Here is a 26,700-nt window from a genome sequence, read left to right as displayed (position 1 = left end):
CAGTGTTTGATCTGTGCATATTTGTCTCCTGATTCAGACAAGATGGCTTTATAACTGGAGAAAGCAATATTATGGATAGAGGAACCAACGGTTTGATGTTAAAAATGTCTTAGAATTGTTTCTTACAAAACACAGTTTTTCACTAAGACATTGATTGATGGACTGGAGTGGTGTGGATTACTTGTAGATTATTTTGATGTTTTTATCAGCTGTTTGGACTCTCATTCTGACGGCACCCATTCACTGCAGAGGATCCACTGCTGAGCAAGTGATGGAATGCTACACTCTCCAAATCTGTTCTGATAAGGAAACAAACTCATCTACATCTTGAATGCATTTCTGGGTGAATTTCTGGTTTAACTGTTCCTTTAATTTGAATTAAGAATAACTATGTTGTAATGTGCCATAAATGGTTTACAGTTAAGCTGATGTTATGCAAAATTTCATATATACCATATAAATTTACATTTATTAATTTAGCTGACGCTTTTATCCAAAGCGACTTACAATTGCTATATATGTAAGAGGTCGCACGCCTCTGGAGCAACTAGGGGTTAAGTGTCTTGCTCAGGGACACATTGGTGTCTCACAGTGGATTCGAACCCGGGTCTCTCACACCAAAGGCATGTGTCTTATCCACTGCGCCATCACCACAAATATATATACCATATATATTTGCTATTGACCTACAGGATCTGAACGTTTTCTTATGAGAGTCTTTAACATTACAGGACAGTGTCTGAGAACGTACTCTGAGATTACTTTCATTATTTTTAATATTCTTATCAGTGTTTCTTGGTCAAGACACTGACATGTTAATTTCACGCTGAAAACATGGCACAAGCTTTGTGCATTTGAAGCAACAGTCCTATTTTCTGTCGCTCATAAATAGAGATGTTGTGTGCTTTCTGTCAGTCATCTGGTACAATTAAATGTGGGCGACTTATAGATTAGATCAGTGCAATGGGTCGAATTTTTTTTTCTGACTTAGTGTTTTTTTAATTAAAGGAAGCACATTCTCCATGGTAACAAGTTATCAATGCTTTTTTATATATATGCAGGTTATTAATGCTTTTTAAATATATGTGAGTGTTTATATACTAGAAATATGTGAAATTTATGTGTACACAAGACCCCAGAATGAATATTATTTATTAAAATTTAAATGAGTTGCACTTGCAGAATGTGGCAGAAATTGTAATTCTTTCAAAGAGAAATTCATTCAGAGACGGTTTAAGATGAGACATCGTCTCTGTACAGTATTCCCACGGCATGAAACTCACGACAGATTCAGAAATCATTTTTACTGTAATTAGGGAAATACTCTAAATGTCATTTAGAATCTTCATACCACTACAATGAATTCCACACTTTTACAATTACTCACTGTTACTCATCGTATTGAAAGGGACCTCGTGTTTTCGCTCTTTGATGTGGCACTTTCCGTTTCAGACGTAGGAGGTTTACTTGAAGCAAATCATTGCTGGTCTTTCCACAACAAGCACAGGAGCCGCTTTGTGTCGATTTGTGCTTCTATTTGTGATAAAATTCACAAATAGAATGGAAGGAACGATTAGCATGCTGTTCAAAAATCAAAAACTGTGACCCTATTTGTTCACAGTGAATGCATGTTTATGGCGCCGTGTCGTTTAAAAGTTGTTGATGGGTATCTCCTCAAATTGAATGATTGCATTACATTACGCATTTAAATTAGCTTACCAAAAATCCATTCATGTTTCTTTATAAGAGAGATTTGCTCACATGTTCAGTAAATTCTGAGTGTCCAAAACAAAGTTGTTATTTTAAACTAGCTGTTTAAAAGAATGAAGGTATGGAAGGAAATGTATGACCTTAAGATTTTGTGGTTTCTTTCACGTTCATGTGGGTATTTCCTACCAATTATAAAAGAAACAACGGTATTGCGGTCATGAGCATTTCTGAAACTACATACAGTCAATATTGACTTTGATTGTCAACACTTTATCTCACCTCAATGACGTTTGCATGTCATTTTCACCTGTTTCCCAAATTCACAAAGCCCAGCCTAGTCTTTAAAGCCCAGACTTTGTTTTAACCGATATGCTTCAGCAAGCAGACGCCGGTCTTCGAGATGTCATCCGTGCTGTTGAAGAATGCCGGTATGGAATTGTCCAGTGTTGGCATGCGCCGATTTCGCCTCCAGTGCTCAAATGTGCGTCGCGTCATCCTCCCAAGCCTTTGCACGGTGTCAGACGGCGATATGCGACAGGAAAGAACGCCACCTCTTATCGGCGCCAATCCAGATTAACTCAAAGACATGCTCCCCCTACATTTATGGGCCCACTTGCTCCATATTTGGGCACCGTTCGACTTGTTTTTGAGCTGTGGCGAACCTAAGGCGAAGGGAGACCCGCAGCCAAGGTGCTCACAATTAGCCACATTTCCCAGGGCTGGAGGCCTGTGGGTTTACTGGACTGCAGAGGCTTAAACCCCCTCGTGTCCCTTCGGGAATCTCGGCCAAGTCGGAGCCGCTGGCATCCCTGGAGTGATCCCTGAGAGGTGGATGGGTATGATATGCCTTCAACAAGAGGCCATTTGCATTCTGCTGAATTCTGAAAGGGATAAAGGAAGCGTGTTGGCTGGAGGTGTCTGAGAGCACGTGGACCGGCTGCCTTCACTCCCATAGTTCTGTCCTCTTTGTATTCACATGCGCTAGCGTTCAGAAGTTTGGAGTTGAGCAGATGTTTTAGTCTCTTCTGCTCACCAAGGATGTTTTTATTTCATCAAATGTACAGTAAAATTGTTAAATATTAAAATAACTATTTTCTATGTGAATATACACTACCAGTCAAAAGCTTTTGAACAGTAGGATTTTTTATGTTTTTTAAAGAAGTCTCTTCTGCTCACCAAGCCTGCATTTATTTGATACAAAGTACAGCAAAAACAGTCAAATTTAGAAATATTTTTACAATTTATAATATTTATTTTCTATTTGAATATATTTTAAAATGTAATTTATTCCTGTGATTTCAAAGCTGAATTTTTAGTATCATTACTTCAGTCACATGATCCTTCAGAAATTAATCTAATATTCTGATTTGCTGCTCAAAACAAGTTATATGTTTCTCTTGAAATCCTACGTACTTCTTTGAACAACTATCAAAAAGATGTGAAAGCAGCTAAATCTAAATATTTTTCAGACATTATATCAAGAAATTGTCATAGACCCAGGATTATTTTTTCCACTATAAATTCTATAGCTTGTGAAAGTTTTCATAGATTCTTCACAAATAAAATAAGTGATATAATAACAGCTTATTATTCCTGTAGATTATGACCCCTCAGTCCCTCCAGCCTGTAGTTCATCTTTTAGTGAATTTGAACCAATTTCTATAGATTCTCTTCGAGAATTTACTAAGCAATTAAAACCCACTATGTCTTCAACTGATATTATTCCAACACGTTTATTTATTAAGATTTTGGATGCTGTCGGGCCGTGTATCCTGGCTATAATAAATAAGAGTCTCTCTGAAGGGACTGTCCCTGAATATTTCAAACATGCAATAATCAAACCTCTCTTAAAACGACAAAATTTGGATGTGACTGTGTTATCCAATTTTAGGTCCATTTCCAATTTACCTTTTATTTCTAGAATTTTAGAGAAAGTTGTTTCTAATCAATTGCTAAGCTATTTAGATCCAAATAGTGTGTTTGAAACTTTTCAGTCAGGTTTTAGGAAACATCACAGTACTGAGTCTGCCCTGTTAAGAGTGTTAAATGATATCTTGCTATCAATTGATACTGGTAACTCTGTAGTACTTTTGCTTTTAGATTTAAGTCAAGTCAAGTCAAGTCAAGTCTGCTTTATTGTCAATTCGTCCACATGTACAGCACATACATACAGAGAATTGAAATTGCGTTACCCTCAGACCCTTGGTGTAAACAGTTAACATTAAACACGTTCAACTACAGATAATACGGTTTAAACATATGTACATACAACTCTATAGCTATACAAGTAAGGACATTGTAGAAAAAAAATAAAGAAATGGATAAGTGGCATAAGGCGCATGGCAGATAGTGCAAACCAGTTAAATAAAAACAAAACTGTGCAGATATATTTGTAGTGCAAAAAGAGCTTATCAATCTGAGAACATTGTAGAAAAATAAAAATAAAGAGAAGCTAGATAAAGTGACATAAGGCACATGGTAGAATAGATGGAGTGCAAACCAGTTAAATAAACCAAAACTGTGCAGATATATGTATAGTGCAAAAAGAGCTTGTCAGTCTGAGGACATTGTAGAAAAATAAAAGAAGATAGATAAAGTGACATGGCAGAATAGATGTGCAGCATTTGACACTGTAGACCACAGTATTCTTATTTCCCGTATTGAACACTGTGTGGGAATTGGTGGCTCTGTCCTAAAATGGTTCAAATCCTATTTGAATAATAGAACTTTCTCAGTTTGTGTGGATGGGTGCTCATCATCTAAATCAGTGTTGACCTGTGGAGTTCCTCAAGGTTCTATCCTTGCTCCCATTTTATTTTCTTTGTATATGTTGGGTTCTATTTTTGATAAGCACAAAGTGTCGTTTCATTGCTATGCTGATGACACGCAAATTTATGTGCCTTTTAAGCAAAATGACAACCAGAATTTGAGTGCGTTAACTGCTTGGGTGTCTCTTAATTTTTTGAATCTCAATGAGAGTAAGACTGAGGCAATTGTGCTCGGTTCTTTAGCTGTATCTGGCAATATACAGCAAGTGCTGGGTGATCTGGCTGCATATGTCAAGCCCTCTGTAAAAAACTTTGTGTTTGATTCTGCTTTGACTTTTGATAAGCAAGTAAATGCAGTAGTTAAATCAAGTTTTTTTTTTCAGCTCAGATGCCTTGCTAAGGTGAAGGGTTTTTTGACATGTGCTGAGTTCGAGAGAGCTATACATGCTTTTATCTCATCTCGACTAGACTACTGCAATTCAATGTATATTGGTATTAACCAATCATATATGAATCGCCTTCAAACAGTACAAAATGCAGCTGCCAGACTTTTGACTGGCCCTCGTAAATATGAACATATTACCCCTGTCCTACTCTATTTGCACTGGCTGCCAGTCCATTTTAAAATAGAGTTTAAAATTTGACTTTTTATTTTTAAGATTTCGAATGAACTGGCACCTTCGTATCTTTCTGACCTTTTGAGCTTACACGTTCCAGCTAGATGTTTAAGGTCATCGAATTATAATTAAAATAAATGAAATTAAATTAAAACATTTATTATTACACTCTAAAAAATGCTGGGTTATTTTATTTTACCCAAATGCTGGGTTCAGCCCATTGGGTCATTTTATTGGGTTATTTTTTCATATTTTTACCCAGGTGCTGTTTTTTTTGTTTTTTTTTTACCCAAACACTGGGTTCAGGTTGTTGGGTCATTTTATTGGGTTATTTTTAATATTTTTACCCAGGTGCTGGGTTATTTTTGTAACCCAAACACTGGGTTCAGCTTGTTGGGTCATTTTATTGGGTTATTTTTAATATTTTTACCCAGGTGCTGGGTTATTTTTGTAACCCAAACACTGGGTTCAGCTTGTTGGGTCATTTTATTGGGTTATTTTAACGCTGGGTTGAGCTTGTCTCCAGTGAAACTTCTCAACAACGCAGCTGCTGAGAGCACGGGCTTTTTAAAGGGGTCATATGCTGCGATTTCATGTTTTTCTTTCTCTTTGGAGTGTTACAAGCTGTTTGTGCATAGATAAGATCCCTGAAGTTGCAAAGACTAAAGTCTCAAAACCAAAGAGATATTCTTTATAAAAGTTAAGACTCTGACATGCCCCCTGTAACGTCTAATTTAAACACGAAATGTTACAAGATACGTCTAATTTAAACACAAAATGTCTATGTCCCGGTGTGGGAAGATTTGCAAAACACCACGCAAACGTACACGCAACAAAAGAAGGCGGAACTATTATTCTCGCTGTAGTATTGTTGCTGCCGCCGGTGCCATGTCCTGGAGACGCTGTGATTCGTTCTTTGTTTGGGCTTCCAAAAGAGGACACAACTAGAAATCAGTGGTTAAGTTGTATTTACAACACTGTTCCAGAACAGTTCATCCCAAATATTAGAGTGTGTGCAGCGCATTTTATGGAGAATTATTTCCTGAACCTGGAAGAGTAACGTTAGCCTACAATGCTGGGTTGCACAAAGGCTATTTCTATAAAGTGGGGCAGTTCCAACTTTGCAAGGACAGTCTGACGCTTCTGACTCACAGCCTGTAAGTACATTTCTGCTACTGACAATTCAAACGCGAGTTTTGAGCAGTGTAGAGTAGTGCTTGTTTTTTGTCGTTTCTCCGATCACAAATCAGAATCAGAATCGGAATGAGCTTTATTGGCCAAGTATGTTTACACATACGAGGAATTTGCTTTAGTGACAGAAGCTCCACAGTGCAACAGAAAGACAGCAACAGGACAGGACACCGATAATAAAAGAATAATATCCAAATAGGCAATATACAAAACAGCAAAAACACAATATATAATATAGACAATTATGTGTGTACAGGTCTGATATGTGCAAATTTGAAATGAAAAAAATTTAAAAAAAATAAGTAAGTGTGGTGAATAAATAATGTTTAATAGTGTTGTGTGTTCCGTGTTTATTGTCAAGTGTTCATGAGATGGATTGCCTGAGGGAAGAAACTGTTCCTGTGTCTGGTCGTTCTGGTGCTCAGAGCTCTGTAGCGTCGACCAGACGGTAACAGTTCAAAGAGGGAGTGTGCTGGATGTGAGGGGTCCAGAGTGATTTTACCAGCCCTTTTGCTCACTCTGGATGAGTACAGTTCTTGAAGAGTGAGGAGGGTTGTACCAATGATTCGCTCAGCAGTCCGGACTACCCTCTGTAGTCTTCTGAGGTCAGATTTGGTAGCTGAACTGAACCAGACAGTTATTGACATGCAGAGGATGGATTCAATGATGGCAGAGTAGAACTGTTTCAGCAGCTCTTGTGGCAGATTGAACTTCCTCAGCTGGCGAAGGAAGTGCAACCTCTGCTGGGCTTTTTTGACAATAGAGTCAATGTGAATGTCCCACTTCTGGTCCTGAGAAATTGTGGTACCCAGGAATTTGAATGACTCAACTGCCACTCTTTGCCACTCTGATCTCCTTTTCCAGTGTGTATTTGGCCTGTTTATACAAGACTTTATCCCCCTTTCTGTGAGCATCTTCTTTGGCCTGACGGAGCTGTCTGAGTTTTGCAGTGAACCATGGTTTGTCATTGTTGTAGGTTAAATGAGTCCTGGAAGGAATGCACATATCCTCACAGAAACTGATATATGATGTTACAGTCTCTGTGCGCTCGTCCAGATCGGTGGCAGCAGCTTCAAAAACAGTCCAATCAGTGAGAGAGAAACAGGCTTGTAGATCCCGCTCTGTTTCATTAGTCCATCTTTTAACAGTTCTTAATACAGGTTTTGCAGATTTAAGTTTCTGCCTGTAGCTCGGAATAAGATGAACCAAACAGTGATCAGAGAGTCCTAAAGCTGCTCGTGGAACAGAGTGATATGCGTCCTTTATTGTTGTGTAACAGTGATCCAATATATTACTGTCTCTGGTGGGACATGTGATGTGCTGTCTGTATTTTGGCAGTTCACGGGAGAGATTTGCTTTATTAAAGTCCCTGAGAATGATTAAAATTATTAAGAGTGAGTTTCTGTAAAGCTGTGCTCACGCGCGCTTGCGGTGGAATGTAGACACTCACGAGAATAAACGAACAAAACTCCCGCGGCGAATAGAGCGGCTTGCAGTTAATGAAGAGCGTTTCTAGATCTAAACAGCACATCTTCTTTAACACAGTTATATCTGTACACCACCTCTCATTGATGTAAAAGCACATCCCGCCGCCGTGCGATTTCCCCGTTGATTACGCGTCCCGATCTGCTCTGATCAGCTGGAAGTTAGCCAGATGTAGCACGCTGTCCGGTATGTCGCCATTCAGCTAGGTTTCAGTGAAACACAGAGCAGAAGAGTTAGAAAAATCCTTGTTTGTCCGAGAGAGCCGAAAGAATTTGTCCGTTTTGTTGGGTAGAGAGCGGAGATTCGCCAGATGGATGCTAGGCAACGGCATTCGAAATCCGCGCTGTCTGACCTTCACGAGCGCGCCAGCTAGCTTCCCCCCGTCTGCGCGTCCTCCTGAAGTGTTTGACCAGAGCTACGGCTCCACCAACTACAATGTCCAGCAAAACGTCCTAATAGTCAAAATACGGTAAACGATTTTGTGGTGTGTTCTGCCGAATGTTCAGCAGGTCATCCCTGGTAAAACTGATCATATTTGAGAAACAAAAAACAGGAAAAACAAACAAAAACAGTGCAAACACTGAAGAGCAAAGCACAGTAGCTGCCATCTGCGGCGCCATCTTAGGAAAGTTATGACATGGTAATGATTACGCGGCATGATGCAACGCGACACATAAAAAGACAATATAAGTCATTATAATCAGTAATTATGTTCCCACTGGATGCTACAAATACCTCGTTTATAATGGGTTTTGTTGTTTTTGTGTCGTCGCGCTGGGACACCATATCACAATACGGTAAGGGGGCGTAACATTTCTGTCTCACGCTTGAGGTATTCGGCCAGTCACAACACACTGGATAGCTGGCCAATCAGAGCATGCCTCTTTCTCGGAACGATGAGCTTTGTAAAAATCAATGCGTTTCAGAAAGACGGGGCATAGAGGAGCAACAATGATGTGTAAATAATGTGTTTTTTTAACCTTAAACCGCATAAACACATTGCATTACACCAAATACACAAAATAATGTTCTTTTTGGCAACGTCATATGACCCCTTTAAGTCCACAGAAGAGAGCGGTTCTCAGCGCCGCCGATTTGGTGCACTCTTTCAGGGAAATAAAGGTTTGTATACATTTTATTTATAAAGTCTTTAATGTGTAAATTATATTATTTTAAGCAACGCAACATAAGGGCGAGATGTCAGTAAGCTGCCTCAGCTGCGGTCATTTTGTGCTGGAAAAGCCTTTGCCTTGCATAACATAAATGGATTGTATTCGTTATAATACTGAGTGTACTGAGTGTAGATTTGATGTTAAAATATGTTCTCTAATCTCAATAGTCTTTGTTTTTGGGCAGGTTTTGGCGCCATCTCTCAGCTACGAGTGAAACGCGAGGCCGCGGTCTGAGTTCGCAGTTCCCTCCTGAACAGCAGCCCTTCACCGGCTCAGATTTCGGCAACACATCGGCACGAGCACTATTTCAGTAAAAAGCGATTTCAGAGAACAGTTGAATACACTTAAAATGCTACTTCTATATGATTTTTTTTATTTCCAAAATGCTTGTTAAATGAGTTTAAATGCATGTAATATTGTAAACTATGCTGTATTCTCCCAAATAAATTCAATTTGTCTTGTATTTTGTCCATGGGTGTTCTTGCTTAATAATAAATGTTCATCTTTTGATTATTGCTGTTGCCTATAGTAATTGTGTGGGTGATTTTTACTTTCCAGCCCATTTTAAGCCAGCAATATAATATTTTTTAAACAATATATTAAAGAAGCCAGCATGGTGGGTAAAAATGTTTAACCCAACTAGCTGGGTTGCCAAATATTTTTTTTAACCCAGCATTTTTTAGAGTTTATTATTTTTATTATAATGTTGAAAGCCCCCGCCCAAAAAAGTGTACCTTTTAAAAAGTACAATCCCAGTGACAGCTTTTGTACCTTTTTTTTTTTGAGAGTGTAATGATAGTTTGATTGTAACAGCTTGAGCGTCACATTTCAGCATGAAATGTTTTATGAATCTGTCATAACGTGACTTGCAATAAGGCTGTTAGTGAAGGGTGATATTGACTATTTTGGATTTGATGACAAAGGTTAGATCATGGAAAAACGGCAGGACAGAGCTGTATCATGAAAAGGCATTAAAATGAACTTTGTGTCACTCACTCTCGCGTCATTTTGAACCTGTATGAATTGCTTTCTTCTTCAGGATAGAAAAGAAAATATTTAGAAGAATATTCAATGGCCGTTTTTGCTGCTACACTGAAATAAAATATTTTTAAAGTTGATTATTGGAGTATGTACAAGACACCTTTTCAGTCTTCAAAATTTCATGTTTAATTCATTGTGTTACTGTAATAATTTGAAAATACAACATTTTTTTTAGCCTAAGGGTTTAAGAAATCCAATATAAAAAAAGTGAATAGGCATAAAAATAAATTATGAACATTTATGGCACAAAAGACATCCGCTCAAATTATAAGTGGACCTTGGGGGGAAAAAATGAATTCTACATTTATGATATGACTCATTTAACTGCACCGCTTTTGTACTAACAAGTATTACGTTCAAATCGACAGACAGTAATTCTTAATTCAGACATCATTTCCCTTCTTTTCTCTGTCAGCTCTACCCAAACGGTTTTGATTAATTTACACAGGAAGTGCTTGTGAAAGAGATTTATATCACGATTCATCTGCAAAATAATCAAATCATTACCAGCTAATGACAGCGGGATGACGGATGATGTGGATATTTGCCCGGTCCCAGTAACGCTAGCGCCTGTAGACACAGAGGATGCCGGCCCCACATGTTACAGCTACACCGTAATCATGTTTCTGCTGTTCTGAGATCAGCCGCGCAGACAATCCACGTCTTAATGAAGTCGTCTGAGGCGGTGGCAATTACTGACTTCTGTCACTATCACCGGGGGCAACGAGGTTTGGGAGAAGCGCTCTCTCTGGTTGAGGGATCCCCCATTGCTTTCAATGGAGTGATGTAGAGCGCTTGTCAAAAGCAACATGGAATATCGGAGGATTAATTGGTCGGAGAAAAGAAGTGGAAAGTCTCTGTCAAGAGAGCGTAATTGAAACTCATTTCATTCAAACCAGCGCTCTGCTCGCTTGTTTCTATTGGTTGATATCGGACAAGTTATTTGTGGCATGCTTGTTAAACTCCATTTGAAACATTTTAATCTGCACTGTTCTCATTTTTTTATATACTACCACTCAAAAAATTTCAGATAAATGCCGTTCTTTCAAACGTTTTATTCATCAAAGAATCCTGAAAAAAATAAATGTATCATGGTTTCTACAAAAACAGTCAGCAGCACAAATCGGTGCCGAGCCTAGACTTCTGGGGGCCCTACGCAAAACTGTGTGGGGGGGTTTGGTTGAGTTATGAATGAATGAATCATTTTGAATCATGCTCACAGAAAGCGCTTGAGAAACAGTGTCTCTTCCGCGGCTCGGAACGCTTTCAACTCATTTTTCTAAGTCTCGAGTAAGAGACTGTATGACATTCATGTTACATGATTTAACTGATTTTTACGTAAAAAGGGCGACAGCGCACCGCATTAAAAGAAATTAATATTCATGTTTTCAGAACCGCTGGCCAATTAAAAAAGAAAACTAAAATTAAATCATCTTTGAGAGCAAGCCCTGGTGTTTCGGGGGCCCTATGCAACTTGCATGCTTTGCGTATAGGGAGGATCGGTTCTGTCAGAAATGTTTCTTGAGCAAATCAGCATATTAGAATGATTTCTGAAGGATCATGTGACACTGAAGAAATGATGCAGAAAATTCAGCTTTGCATCACAGGAATAAATTACATTTTAAAACATATTCAGATAGTAAATAGTTATTTTAAACTGTGATATTACTGTTTTTACTGAATTCATGAATCAAATAAACAGAAGAGCCCTTTTTATGCAATTGCAATTTTTATGCGCTTGTATTATTCAAGAGCCTATTAAATATTTTTAAACTGAAAAATGTTGGGAAAAAAATCAGTCATTGTATACTCACCCCCATTTCATTTATTTTTTTTGTTTTTTTCCTTCCTACATTTTTACCCCCACAAAATTACAGTCCTCAGAGAACATTTTTGACAAGCTTTTGGGCACAAAACTGCCATGTGGTTTTATAAGACTTGAAAAATAAGCTATTTAAAAGGTAGTAATATGTACCAATTAGGTACGAGCATGTACACTCTCTGAGAAAAAAAACTTTCCGGAAAGCTTTTGTACCTTTTAGATAGTAATATATACATTTTAGGTACCTGTAACGTACCAATATGAGCCCTTTAGGTACAAAGGAGTACCTTTTGAAAAAGTGACAACTTTTGTACCTTTTTTCCCCTCCCTGAAAGTCTAAAGTGCACAAACACTATTTTGGACTCGTTTTTATATTTTGACAGCTGTGGTTACTACTGTATCTCTCAAGATTCACAGACAAAATAACTGCATACAGTTTTGGAAACAATAAATGAAGACAGACGTCTTATTTTTAAGTGACCTGTCAAAATATACTTTTCCCTGATAAATTCAAAATCTTATTTGTCAACCACCCAAATGCAGATTTATTGAAGAGAAAAGGGAAAAATATACAAGTTTGCTTAATGTACTGTATGTGCTAAACGTCGCTGCTTTAATCTTTGCCACTGTAGTCTTACTGATGTAATACATAGGGGATTTTCTGGAGAAAAATGAAAGAGATGTCATAAAATGTCTTTTCTGGAATGCTTTTTGAATCTGACGCTCACAGCACAAGTTTGTCACAATTCAGCTGATCGGGTGCTGCTGCTCGATGCGCTCATGATTGACTGGAGCACAGGTGTGCTTTGATGCCTACAGATGTTGCCATGGTTACATCCTGTTTTCCAGCCCATGCAATTATGCGTAATAGATGAACTTCTCTCCTCGGCAAATTAACAACAGGTAAAATGTACCGTAGTCACCGATCGCCTCCAAAGGCGGCGAGTTTTCCCTCATAAAAGCTTTCGCCAAGTGATGTGTTGCTGCTTGTCAGTCGAGTGCTTTTTATGGCAGGCAATTGCTCGCTTTGTTTGTGAACTCCCAACTTCAAACTCTGTGGAATTTTAGGAATCAGTGTGTGGTTTGTCTCTTCAAATTACTGTAATAAAGTCACATTTATCTTAAGCCCAATGCTTGAAATGGGTCATAAATCTGATGAAAACACAAGAAAAGAAGAAGTGGCAGGAAAACCCCTCCCTGAACAAATTGGAAACTTTCTTTAGTCTGAATTTCAACACTGAATATCACAAGGCAAACTTATAGATCATTTATTATTTTTGTAGTATCCATTTATTTCAGTCAGTGTCAGTAAGTTTTATTTTATTTTTTGTTAACATACTATTGTAGTTTATATTAATATTTTTATTTTTATATTTTATTTTTTAATTAAAATTTGACTTACTGTAAGTTTACACTTTTTTGTGTTTTTGTCTTTTTTTTTTTTTTTTAATGTTTATATATTTTTTTATTATTCAGTTAAACTAAATTAAAATTAGATCATTAAAATGTTGCCATAATGAAGTAAGTTTAAGGGTCTTTAAAATATTTTATTTAAAGTTTATCTTATTTCAAGTAACTTTTTTATTTTTGGGGGGGTTTGTAGTTTTTGTTAACTAGTAACCCTGATGGAGATACAATTCTTATGCTTGTTTTTTAATATGCCGGGTAATAATATCCAGCCAGGCAGAGCAAACTCTTCTCATGCAGGCTTCTTTATCTGAGCTGTGCTTCTGTGAGTTCAGAAGTGTGTGTGGTTTAATTAAGCAGGAGTAATGGACTCTCTGCAGCTCGCGTGTCCTGCTGGGACTCAAACATCGTCATCAAATGCATGTCAGTAATTTGGTAGTGAACTGAAGTGGATGAAGATTTAACTGTACAGTTTTTCTCACACTTTTTCTTTCACACTTTTTCCCCCCACATTTGAAGATATCTATCTTAACTACAGTGGTAGAATCGCATGCAGCGTTTGCACTTTTAGGGCATGCTGTTTCATGCAATCTCAGAATTTTGGAATTTTTGTAACATCAGAAAAGGCAGTCAATCTAGCACAATTAATAAAAAAATGTATGTATGTGTGCATATATATATAAAATTAACATATGCAATCATGTCGCCTGACCCATACGCTAATACAATGTTCAAAAATACTAAATAAATAAATAAAAACAATATATTTTATAAAATATATGCATATAATAAAATGAAATATAAATATAAAATATGAAATTTAAAAAAGAAATCATGCCTCCTGACCCATACACTAATCCATATATATATATATATATATATATATATATATATACATATAATTTTATATGTGAAATATAATATAAATATAAAATATGAAAATGCACAAAACAATCATGCCTCCTCAGCCATATGCTAATACAGCAAAAAGTGAACAAAAATGATAAATAAATAAATAAAAATGAATAATAATAATTAACTTTATTAACAAAAAAAAAAAATATATATATATATATATATATAAAACAATTAAATATTTCATATTTAATACTAAAATACTAATAGGCTAATACAGCAACAAAAAAACATTAAAAACTGTGTTAAAGTCTTAAACGCACAGCAGCGTGTGTAATTACCAGAAATGTTAGTCTGCATGTGTATATAGAGCAATAGCTTAAAAATATTGCATATGGAGTCTGTCTCTAAAAAACTGACACACTCATATTGTAAAATGTACTAGGGGCCTGTAAGTCTTTGTCTAGCTAAAGAATGTCTTAAAATTATTTGGCATGTATTGATTAATTTGATTAATGATTTGCCATATCATGACATTTTGATTGACAGCTGTTCATTTTTTTAATAAATTAGCAAATAGTTACAGTTTGCCCTTTTTTTCATTTATTTGTTTATATACTGTATGAGAGATGCAGTTTTTTTGTTGAATTTGCTCGTTCATCAGTTTCATACTGTAGAAACCTTTTCTTATCTAGAGAGATCTTCAAATCAACATCCTGTCAGGGCCTGACATGGGTGGTAGCACTGAGAACCGGGCTATCAGCGTCTGAAACTCTTCTGCTTTCATGTCTAGGGAGTGGAAAGCATTTTGAACCACACCACAAATTCAGCCATGATCAGAACTCTGCTGATCTAACAGCTGCTGGCTCACCATGTTTTTCTGAATGGAGTATGCCAGATTTCTAGGTTCTTTTAAAGTTGAAAAGCCTATTTTGTATGGTTATGTAGCTTTTTTGTATTTATGTTAGAAGAAGCAGGTGTCAACTGGTAGGTCGCGACCCGAAAATCAGTGACAGGTCTGTTGTAATAGAAAAAACAGTGCAAAATGCAAATGATTCAGCCTGATGACTTTGTGAGGTTCTTTAACTTAAACCTAGGGCTGTGCAATTAATCGAATTGGATTATCATGCGCATCTAGTCAGTAAAACCGGTTTCTTGATTAGTAGTTAATCGCCATCATCTGCTTTCAAATGGAGCGGAATTACTACACAGAACCCTGACAAGCTAGGCAATATCATGTTCATAATCGAAGTCGATTCGTCTGCGATTATGAATGCAATATTTCTTATGTTGTCGGTGAACTACGGCTCTGTGTAGTAATTTCCGCTTCATTTGAAAGCAGGTGATGGCGATTTAATGCCAATCACTGAACCGGCTTTACTGACGAGATGCGAATTCGATTTAATTGCACAGCCCTACTTAAACCTCATGTTGTGTTCCAGTCATTTTGACCCAGAGAGGATTTTGTTTTTCAATGCTAATGTTATTGGATTGATCTAAAGCTTAGTGACTGCGTACACAAGGTTGAACAACTTCCTAGAACAATCTTGATCCTTTTTGTGCTTTTTGGGGGATTTTCCCCACCCTGTTACATCTGTGGTGTTACAAAAAAAATGCTTATAAATTTATTATGTTATATTTTGACCAAATATTGGCTTGTCAACTTGTTTTCTTTCAGTTAGCTCAGGTTTTGCATTTCTTTTTGGACTGATTAATCATAGGCCTCACTGATTTGAGCTCAAGCAGCTCAGTTTTTAAGTAAACATTATCCACAAATGATGCTTTTTTGACTCAAAAACCAAGTCAATCAACGACACCTACGATCAGTCAGCCCCAAAAAGAAACATAAAACCTGTGCTAATTGAAAGAAAACAAGATTAAATCCAAGATTAGGTGATAATATAGCATAACGAAAGATTTAACAGCAACTTTTGATTTTTGACTAGGAACACCAAATTAGGTAACGGATTTTCAAGAGTTAAAATAACAATGATAACTGTGCAATTGACATACTCTAAAAACTGTAAATTGTTCAGCATGAACAACAAAATAATAAAACATTCTAAAATTAGACGAGACCTCTGATATTTTGCCCTAGGCGTATTTTTTAGCATAGTAAATATAGGCTGTAATTAAAATGTACCCACTGGATGAAAACAACAGCAGTCTTGCTGCTTCTTTAGGCTGGCTGTGCGTTGTAAACATTAATTTCAGGGTGTTGTTTGGGGTGAGAGGGAAGGGCTGCGATCTTGTGTTTGAGTTTTATTTATTTCTGTTTCTGTACAAACTGCTGAGTTCTTTTTCAATCTTGCGTTTTCCTTTTACTCGCCATTAGACTCGGCTGGCAGAAAAAATACGACTCTGTCAACACAATTAAGCTCACTTCCTGTGTCAGACACCCACGCCGTCACTTTAACACCTACTGTCAGAGCGCGGATGTACCCCAGCACCGCTAATACTGCACTGTTAGCGACTTCTCCAACACACGCTCTCAGCTGTTATGGCAGTCGTGGCAGACGGCGTGAAATATTTTGTTTTAAAGTCAACATGGCATCGAAATTAACCCAATTAATTTCCTAATACGTGTGTCTGGTGCATGTTATTCCACGTAACAAATAAATAAGTAAAAGTTTGGCTTTGTAATGTTTAATCAGAGCGTAATGAGTTGACCCCCCTCTGAAATCACTTTCCATTTCGGTTGACGTCACAAAGCTTTCTTATTGTTTTCAACCCCTTACCTTTAGCCATGTGAATCTATTCCGGTATTTACCTGCTATATTCTATCGTTAGTTTAAAATAAAAAAATATATATATATATATATATTTCAATTGAAAGTTTTGTTATAGATCAAACAAACCAAGATTTATATACTTTATATATTTATATACAAGAAACCCTTTTTTATATACTTTAAAGAAATAATTACATAAAAATAAATAACACACACACACACACACATATATATAGATAGATAGTTATAGATACAGATATAGATATAGCATTTATCATTTTTTTTATTTACTTTAACAAAATAAAAATAAATAACACACACACACACACACATATATATAGATAGATAGTTATAGATACAGATATAGATATAGCATTTATCATTTTTTTTATTTACTTTAACAAAATAAAAATAAAATACACACCCACACACACACACACACACGTATATACGTATATATGTATTATTTTGTGTGTATATATATAAACTTATAATTATATAAGAATAATAATATAGTGGCATTTTATATATTTAGCATTTTTATTTATTATTATTATTTTAAAAAAAGGTAAGTTATATTTTTCTTTTAATTTATATATATATTTAAACATTTTCTTTCCTTTTTTCAAAATAATTAAATAAAAAACAAGTAAAACAGCATATATATATATATATATAGTATATGCCGTTTTATATATAAGCCGTATATATATATATGTGTGTGTATATATGTGTATATATATATATATATATATATATATATATATATATACACACAAGCACATACATACATAAATACATACATATATATGACCCTGGAGCACAAAACCAGTCTTAAGTCGCTGGGGTATATTTGTAGCAATAGCCAAAAATACATAGTATGGGTCAAAATTTGTGATTTTTCTTTTATGCCAAAATCATTAGGATATTAAGTAAAGATCATGTTCCATGAAGATATTTTGTAAATTTCTTACCATAAATATATCAAAACTTCATTTTTGATTAGTAATATGCATTGCTAAGAACTTCATTTGGACAACTTTAAAGGTGATTTTCTCAATATTTTGATTTTTTTTACACCCTCAGATTCCAGATTTTCAAATAGTTGTATCTCAGGCCAATTTTGTCCTATCATAACAAACCATACATCAATGGAAAGATTATTTATTCAGTTTCAGATGATATATAAACCTCAATTTCGAAAAACTGACACTTAAGACTGGTTGTGTGGCCCAGGGTCACATATATGTATATAATGTATATTGTAGTATTATATATATATATATATATAGTATATTTTATTGTATTTTTTATTTATTATACATTTATATGCACGCACACACACTTCATTTTCTGGGTTAATAATTTGTCTTTATAGATGCTGTGTAGTGATGTACACAATGTTGATCATGTTTCACATCGTAGCTGCTGCTATACTGTGAACTTTAGCGCAGCTGCAGTGCTGCATTATCCGAGCATCACCCAGAACTATCTGCTTTGAAAGGCTTGTTTTATGATTTGCATTAATGTGTGTAAATCAAAGCTGATCAATGTTTCTCTCCAGCACACATGAAGCCCTCTTGTGGTCACTCTGGGTAACAGCGCATGGAAGTCTCATCCTGTGTTCTCAATCCATATGATGGTGAGTTGAATCCAAAGGCAGTCCTGCAGTGTCAGATATTCTCTGTGCTCTTCATACTGTATCACTCTCTCACACTGGAGGAGTTTCCCCCGATCACTCCCGCTCGAGATTACTCCCCTGAAACTAATGTGTGACGGTGATTCATACAGAGAACCTGAAAATTATGAATGCCACTGATAAATGAAACCATCTTGGCTTTTGTGGAGTCCCGAAGCCACTATTTGGGCGAGTTTTCTGAGAAGCAGTTACAATGTGATGGTGACAAGAAACGGCTGTAACGATAACAGCGGTTATTTGAATTAATATTTGGCTAATATGGCAAATAAGAACTCAAATGAATTCACTTCCATTTTTTAAAACAGAAATATGTGGTCGCAGATGCTTTAGAAAACATTGACAGATTTTCTCTGCGATTATGTAAATTTTGGCCTAGTTATCAAGTCCGAGGTGTCAGTGTTTTTGGAAATTTACAGATGCTTGTTTCCATGATGTGAGGTTAAACATAGCACAGTGTAGCAGCCGCCTTTCCGTTCATACGACAATGATACCGCAACAAACACACAAATGCACAAACATATTTGGACAGACACCCTTGAGCTTGTACTGTAGCAACAGGTGATGCTTGCCAAGTCCTTTCTGAAAGGTTGTGTAGGTGAAAACGGAGAGTGTTGGCACACATTTTGCTCAGTGTACTTTTTATTTTTTTTTGCACTGCACATCTCAGACTTTGATATAATATTCCCACATGTGTCTGTTGTAGATGTGAAATATACAGCTCATCCTAAAAACATGTAAATTAGTGTCAAGTGTTACGGCCGACCCCGCTGGTTCCTAAAGCGTCAATCTTTTGCATGCATATTTTTTTTGTATCAATTCATTTAAAATTTAGTTTTAAATTGCAATCTGTGGAAATGTATCAGACATGTGTGGTCATAAAATATATAGGCCTATTTAGCATTTATATTGTGGGCCAAATAGAAGTACACTGATTTCTACATCAAATGAATGACACCATTAAATGCAATGATTTGAACCCAGATTCTCACAGCCTGTCCTGTCACTTCAGGAGTCTGGTGGTCATGTATGATGATGTTACAACACTTTACAGTCTACTCTATTCATTTAAGGTTTCCTCAGGTTGCATAATGTTTGTAATTTCTATATGATAACAATGCACGTTTGCATAACAGTAATGAATAAGCATGTGACATTATTCTGTGTGTGGATGTAGAGTAACAGGCTGAGAGGATTTTCACACCCAATGCAGAAGAGTTTAAAAATTCGAATTCTTTCAGATCAAAATGTCTAATCTGATTTTTTTTTTTTTTAAATCAAAACTTCGTCTTTAGAATCAAAACAGTGTGCAGCGTTACTTATTTCCCCTTCATCAAAGGGAGGAAATGCTGAAGCTGTACTGGAAATCTGCATCGGAGATGATGGTATCTGATGTATGTTTATGTCGAATAAATGTCAAATGAACTATGGTATAAAAGCTTTCTAATAACGTGAGCTTCGGGTCGGATGACTCACATTTGAAAGGATTCATTCTCATCATCATATCTGGTGCAAAACTCCTGCAGAGCTACAGTTTGAATAGTTTCTTTTTCCGCATTGAATTTTAAAATAAAAATCCATATGGTAGATCTTTATGTTTTTATCGCGAGGTGGTTGTGTTTTAAAACAATATCTGCCACTTTTAGTAACTGGAGTACAGGACAAAATATTAAAATAATTTTTTAATGAGAGAAAATGTTAAGAGTATAGTTTATAAAACGTCTTTAATCTTGTGCTACGAATTACAACTTTATGGCATAAATTGCCGCTTTAGTGTGTATCTAAATTGAATGATTAAAACGGACTAAAATCTACAAAAAATTCAGCACTCTGACAGAAATAAGAGAGAATTCTATTATGCAAACTTTATAAATTAATCTACACTGAAGAGCCAAAAATGATTATATGACCATTTAGGCTATTTTTAAATAATAAAGGGAATGGGATATATTAACATCCGCTTCAAATGCGCATTTACTTCTTCTTCACAAGATTGTGTTCTCTCTATATTCATTTGGATTTTAATCTCACACGCGCGTAATTGAAAACTTATTGATCTATAAACAAGCTTTAAAAATCAAATGCTTTCTTGTGATCCCGTATTAAGATCCGCGAGTGTGTGTGTGTGTGTGTGTGTGTATAAAGTCGCACATGAAATTAAATGACTAGAAGTGTAAACACACCGTGGCTGCGGATGGCAAGTTTTAAATAATTTTATACAGTCCTCCTTCCTGACATTTTTTTAACATGTGGTGTGTAAATATGAGAATGGCTGAGTGTGAAAGTGGATGAGTCCCTGGAGAGCGCGCATGGAGACGCGCCGCTCCAAAAATCAAAGTGGGGCAAGAAGACGCGGTGCGCCACAGCTGGCAGATCGTCTTATGTCGACGGGGAGGGGCGGTTCGTTTACCTGACACCCCTCTCATCGAGCTCGAACCCTCCCCCTTCTCTTGCGCTTCTATCCCGCATCGCAGCCCACGTTGCGCGCAGTCCGTGCGCTTCCAACTTCAGCTTGTACGCGCAGGGACATCTCCATCTCCATCAGCGAGCAGAGCTGCGAACGCGCGCCGGCTTTGGATCTCTCAACGTCGGGACGAAGTTAAACGAGCCTTCTCAACTTTTGGATGGAAAACGAGCGCTTTCGCGGAGATTGCTAACTTCTTTAAGGTATTGTCGTATTTATTTTCTTTCTCTGATGTCTCTGAGCATCTGCTCCGAACGCAGAGCTGCTGTATATTTAACGACCAGTCAGATCTGTTTGCTGTCCTGTCTTGTCAATAGATAAACAATAACAATTGACGGCGAGGGGGGAAAAAAACATTCCTGCGTACGTTCAGATGCAACTGATTTTCTTCTATTCGTCTTTTAAACATCCAGGTATTTTATGCACTGCATATTGGTTGTAAATCTCTAAATATTGATTTAAAAAAAAAAAGTTCATATTAGATAGTGACTTGACAAATGCGATTATTTATAACCATACACTTTCAGAATATAAAAGCACAAACCTATTGCATTTACAATATCATAACATATGTGCACAAGCTGTAAACAGAAAAAAAATCCAATTTTATGGAGTCAAGAGGCAGACATGCTCCTAAATAAGATGAAATGACTAATATGACTAAATGATTCTAAATAAAACTGACTGTCAGCCTGCAGAGAATCACATCACCCTGTTTTCCTTTTCTGGTGTGATGTAAAACTTAACGTCTCAGTTTTAATAGGAGGATGTAGTGGTCAGGACCCCGTGCAACTAAGTGTGACATTTTACGCTTGTAAACATGAGAAAGTTTGATATGCATTTACATGCAAAGAAAAAAGGCGACAGATCTGACTTTAGGGAGTTAAGATGCAGACACACATTTTCGAAGAATAACATTTAATGTACATAATGCAGAAATAATCATATTAAGGGGTTTTCAAATGCACATTAGTCAGAATATCTATTCTTTTTGCACTCATTTCAATTTCTTTAAAATATCAGACTGTCAGTACATTTGCTTTAGTGAAAGTACTAATAATCAGTGTGTGTTCAGCAGCTCAGCACTAAAAATAATCATTCACAACTGAGATTAACACATTTCCTGATTTTTGACCTGAAATTTGTCACTCTGCACAAATAAAATCAAATATGCATCTCTATGCTTTTAATTCATATCTACCGCTCTTAATTGACAATTATATGGGGTGTGATAGAATAAATTATATTACAAAGTGGTTCATTAAATGTTGCATTTAAATTGATGAACATTACTGTTATGGTTATGGGTAGCGACCGTACATTACTATTATTATGTTTCACTTTGGTATGTTGATGAAGAGCAGAGAGCAGTTGTAGGAAGTGCATGATGTTCATCACTCGTGGGCAAGGTGCTGTCCACAAATGATATTTGTTGCAGTGCAAAATGACGTGCATGTAATGAATCAATCGGTGATAATATATTGATTATATGGAATTCAATCGAGGACAGTAATAAGTGCAGGCCTGGAATATTATTGCTATGTGTGACTGGCACACTTTTTGCAATCTCATTTGTAGTGCACAGTATATCTGATTCCTCATTAACAGGTCAATGTGGTAAAAACGAGGTTATTCTTCTTGAGATTACTAGTTATCTGGGGTAGAATTAGTGCGGTTGATCTGGTCAGTGTTTCTCAGAATAGAGCTTGTGAGCTTTTCCTGCCAGCGTCAGGTTTGCTTCTTGTAAGTGCTGTTTGACATCAAAGTCACTGCTATTATGCAGGTTTTTCTTCACTTGTTTCATTCTGACATCTTCTTCACGGTGTCACGTTAGTGTACAGTCTGCTGATGTGAAACCGCGTGGGTCCCCTTGATCTCGACTTGAAAGTTGTTAACCATTTTTTTTTTTTTGCTATCACCTAACCCCATTTCCACGGCTGGTTGTTATTGTTCAGATACTCACCCTGATATGATAACCAAGCCTGATTCATCATCTGCACCGATATCTCTGTCCCAAATCTCAGCGCAGTGGCATAGTCTGGCACGCTCGGACGGACCGTAAGTAACAAAGATGCTACGGCATACGGCATGTTAAAAATTATAGTAGGACACACGTCTGCTATGATCAATGCTGTCAGTTAGGCCCTAAATGCGTAGCACATCCTCGAGCGGCAAATAACAACAGGAAGTCAGAGTAGCTTCTGAGAGAGAAGGTGATATTGTTCAGCAAGTAGCCTTCAATTTGGGGGATCAGAAAGGTCAGTGCTCTCTAAACCCTTAATAACGCAACTTCTCGCCTCTTAACGTCGAGACACAGAGTTGCATCTTTGTCAGGGAGAAGCGCACCCCCGGTCGCCCTCCCGACCCTTTGAGACCAATTATCCGGCTCGGTGCATCGGTTATTTTCAGCATGCACCTGAGAGTATAATCAAGGCAACTCGTCCTTGATGAATTATTTCCACTCTATCTCGCATGATTTGTCTTGTTGTAAGTGACAGCAATCGAGGTGCAACCTAAAATTCCTCGCCTCCCAGATGAAGAACTTCTTGGTTGGTCTGTGTCTGATTCATGTACAGTGAAGTCAAGAGTGATTTCTGGGGTAAAACCATTAATCGTCTTTACCACGGCGGTAATGAATGCTAGGCTGAAATAACAGCTCAGCAAAGAGAAGAATTATACTTGTGGTTAGAGCACGGTAAATACCTGTTTAGCTGCCAGAGTATGCATTTATTAGACTGTCGCCAGCAAATAAGAGGTCTGTCTCGTTTTTTAATATGTGGCTGCTTGGAGATTCCACCCTGTTTGGAAAGAGCTGTTATGATTTCTAATAGTTAGGAAAGGTAACAATGAATCAGAGACTTTTGATGACAAGCTCAAACCAGTTTGGGGAAAAAAAGAAGAAAGGAAAATTAAGGATTGTTTGTGCATACTTGGGCTCTGAGTCAAGCATGTAAAACGGTAGACGATCACATGCAACTCGAGAATAATTTAGCACCGTTTTCCAACTTTTTCCCGAGATGATTTGCATATATCAGCAACGATTTGACGCTCGTGCTAAAATCCACATCTCGTCTTGCGTTTGATTCCTCAAGCGCTATCTCTCTGTCTCTTTTTTTTTGTTGTTGTTGTATATGTTTACGTGTTTGCTTTTATCAGGTTTTGAGAATCGGCGCCGGATCTTTTCAGAGGACAAAGCGTCAAAAGTGCGTCATGTCGATTTGGTCATGCTTAGGCTAAATGACATTTGTGCAAAATCAGAAGAGCAATATAATCATTCTCCGCAGCACCATCACTAATACAATTTGAAATACGCACTCAGTTCCACCTTAAACCTTTTTAAATTTCGCATAACCTAAATATAGACACTCCATATGTTTTGATCTCACATTATTGTCTGCTATTTCTATGCTTGTCGTTATCCGATCTGTGTAGGTTTTCTTGAATCCTTTGTTCTGGTAAAGTGACACAAAGAAAGCAGTATGTATCAGAGGAATGCACATACTGCAAAAGATCAGGGTTTTAATACCCACCCACGTACTTGCAACAAACAATTAAAGAAGATACTCTCTTTTACAGTGCAAACGCACACACATGCACTTATAGAGATTTGGAGGGACGCAGATTAACACCATGCAAATCTTTGCCTTTGCAGTGTAGTCAACTGAAAAGAAGCAAGGGCTTTCAATTGTTGCTTTTGATTTCTCGTGCACACACATATAGAGAAACACTGAAAGAGAAGGAAGAAGTATATTGATAAAACTGAAAATCCTTCGAGTAAACTGCAAATCGGTTCAAGTTTGCATTTATATACTTGCCATATGCTTTTATGCATAACTTAAAAGGTACATTTTCTCAGTGCATATGCATGTGCGTGTTCCCTGTAAGATTTGAATCCGATGACCTTGGAGTTTTTCAAAATAAAGTTTCCAAAAAGGTGTTTTTGTGCAGTGGAAAGGTTTATTTTCAAGAGTGCCGTCTTTCAGTGCATGCTTTACTGCAGAAAAAAGACAAGTGTGCTCATTTATTATCAGACTTGATTGCATTTCCTGCACTCATTTTGCGGGAATATCTTTAGAAATGTGTGTTAAATGTTGCAAGTGAGAGTACTGCACTCGTTTTGAAAGTTGAAAGCATAATAAAACGAGCCAAAATGTGGAGACGTGTAAAACTTTGTGAATGACGGGCGTTGCAATTCTGCTAAAACTTCTGCGGGCACAGTAAATGCGTGGGCCCATGCGTTGCATCTCAGCAAAGCTCGGACAAAAAAAGAGCTTCACATCGGTTTTCTCTCCCTGCCGCTTTAACTCTATTAATTGTTGATACGTCGCAATCCACGAGGCAGAAATTAGAGGGCTAATTATTCGATCATGTGATGCTGCCCCACTGCAGTGACAGAAAAGTAATTTCCCGGGCCTTGAAACTGATCTCGCTTGATCGTTAGATGACGGATTTGTTTTATAATTCGATAAAAGCGGGGAATAAACAAGCGATGAGCCGATAAAGAGCCTCTCTCGTGCGCTCGGAGGGAGTAATTGTTTTTAAATAATTAATACGGATTCCTGAGGGAGATTCAAAGAGCAGGATCTTTTTGTTGTCGTTGGCTTGTGTGCAGCCGGACTTTAGCTCTCGCAGGCTTTCACTGATTTAAAAGTCTCGCGCACTTTATTTGGCAGGTGTTCAGATGCGAGCAAGCCACAGGGGGACTTTTACAGTGCACACTAGAGGTTCAACAACACACTGTGCACTAGACAGAAATGACTGTTCACTGTGCTGCATCGCTTTATGCCACTGCATGCATTAAATAATTAGCCTGCACATATAAAGTGATGGAGTTAGACTCCCTTCATGCACATAAGTCTATTACTGCAGGTTATTTTTATTATTTAATACACTTACAAGTCATGTGAGTCGTGCACAGTCAACTGCAAACTACTGTATTAATGTTCTCGAGTAACACAGCTCCTCTATTCTGTCTAAAAATGTGCCAGCCACCAATATTTAGAGACTGTAATGAGTTCCACGTTTTCGTGTTTCCAGGAAATGTTTGTTTTGAATGCATCTAATGGAGATTTGTATACTGCCCATTTGCCTCCGCATTGATTCAGTGTCTCTGTTCGGTATGTGGTGGGCACTGATGACTCTACCCCATGCTGTTTATGTTATCAAACTGCCGAGATGCTCTTGGCTCTGATTTATAACACTACCTCAAATAATCTTGTTAATGCACATTTAACATTGCGGAAGTGGCAAGCACATAGACTAAACAACACCTACGCGTGCGAGCAGTCAGAATAGTGCTGGTGAAATGTGCCGAGTGATAAACTGCCTCCAGTGCAGCTAAAAAGAGGAAGACCGTACTGTCTTGTTGTCATAGGGGTTTCTAACTTTGGATGTACACTTACACATATTGTGTCACTATTCCGGGGGAAACCGGATGAGCTTGAAAAAAAAAAAAAGCCGAAATAAGCAATGCAACATCCTAGGATGAAAAAAATTAAAAGTGTATTAGAAGTGCTGAAGAAATTAACACTTTTTTTTTTTTTTTTAGAATTATGAATTAATAAAAAAAAAATCAAATGTAGTCAGAATTAAAAAATACATTTTGTTATTTTTTGTTAAATTATGTGATTTAAATATGACATATAAATTTATTTAAATATATAAATATGGCAATATAAATTAACATAAAATGATCATATTCCAGGAGTGCAATATCTTTAGGATGCTATAAAATGAAAAA

The 26,700-nt window shown here is 36.9% G+C and overlaps 1 protein-coding gene across 4 annotated transcripts in view; it reads left to right on the top strand.

The window, feature by feature from the left end:
• The first annotated feature begins 20,948 nt into the window (after positions 1 to 20,948).
• Positions 20,949 to 26,700, top strand: part of LOC306887911 (DNA-binding protein SATB1-like) — a 57,516-nt gene continuing 51,764 nt past the window's right edge. For 3 of the 4 annotated variants that reach the window (XM_079445945.1, XM_079445941.1, XM_079445938.1), the window contains exon 1: positions 20,983 to 21,163. The gene's annotated coding sequence lies outside the window, so the exon portion shown is untranslated. Of the gene's footprint in view, positions 21,164 to 26,700 lie in introns of all 4 variants that reach the window. The other variant, XM_079445942.1, reaches the window with a different exon arrangement.

This window comes from Barbus barbus, assembly GCF_936440315.1.
Source record: "Barbus barbus genome assembly, chromosome: 21".
Lineage (NCBI taxonomy): Eukaryota > Metazoa > Chordata > Actinopteri > Cypriniformes > Cyprinidae > Barbus > Barbus barbus.
This window is presented reverse-complemented; position numbering and strand designations above follow the sequence as displayed.